This window comes from Penaeus monodon, chromosome 23, assembly GCF_015228065.2.
Source record: "Penaeus monodon isolate SGIC_2016 chromosome 23, NSTDA_Pmon_1, whole genome shotgun sequence".
In the NCBI taxonomy this organism is placed as follows: Eukaryota; Metazoa; Arthropoda; class Malacostraca; order Decapoda; family Penaeidae; genus Penaeus; species Penaeus monodon.
Window position 1 is genome coordinate 28,800,182 of NC_051408.1, and position 1,074 is coordinate 28,801,255.

Genomic DNA, 1,074 nt, shown 5'->3' on the forward strand with positions numbered 1-1,074 from the left:
TAACGAATTTCAGGCTTGTTTTCAGGCTAAGAGGTGGCGTTTAAACGATGACTTAAAATGGCACAAGGCGTTGCCGAAACTCTGAACGACACTCCCAAGCGTTAAAAAAATCCAGATTTGGTCCTTTTTGCACCTACCAAAGACGTTTTGCCTTATATGCAAGGCGTGAAAATTCCTATTTAAAAGTCCATTTAAATCAATAAACACATGTCATACGTTTCACCCAAATGTTTGCTTTCGTATCGCCGTGAAGAAAAGGAAAAAAATATACACCTTTTGTACTGAAGACTCATCACATCCATACCGTCAGTGTGTAAACCATGCTACTTTTATAGATACCGTGGGTGAAGAAATGACCTCGGCTGATCAGACCACAGGTCAGTCTTCCCCACAAAGCGTGGAGATCGCCCCGGGTCACGACACGCACACATCCTCTTTCGCGGGAGTGGATTCGCAGGACCCGCCAGGACGCATACGCATTGTCTCCCTGCAGCGAGATCTTTGGAAACCATCCTCAAACGAGTCCTATCTTCGCTACAACTTCACTCGTCCTTCTGCGCCCTTCAAGGAGTTCAGTGTGTGTTTATGGCTAAGGCAAGGAACCTCCTTTTCTTGATAACTGTAGGCTGAAACAACCTCTCTTGATAATCTCAAGCGCATGTTAAGAGTGAAGCGTGTGCGGCACTGAAGGCATAACATATAGACGTATATGTAAGGCATATTTTAATGCAGTACATCATATATTAAATGACATCTTATTTTAGTGATTTGAATATAAAGCTACACAAATTTTGAAATTCTAAATATAATAATGCCAGAAATAGTACCGTGCAGAGATAACGTAAACAAAAAACATTGACAACGGTCATAGCATGAATATCCATAAGTACAACAATAATAACCATAATTGTTTCAGATTTGCCCAAGCTGCCGAATACTCGACTTTCTTTTCATATGCAACCGACGACTCGAGGGCCAACGATATACTTTTCAGTAAGTACATGCTTCGTTTTTATTTATTGCTGTTGTTTACTTGTCTTTCTAGTTCATTAACAATAGAAGATCTCAAAGGAG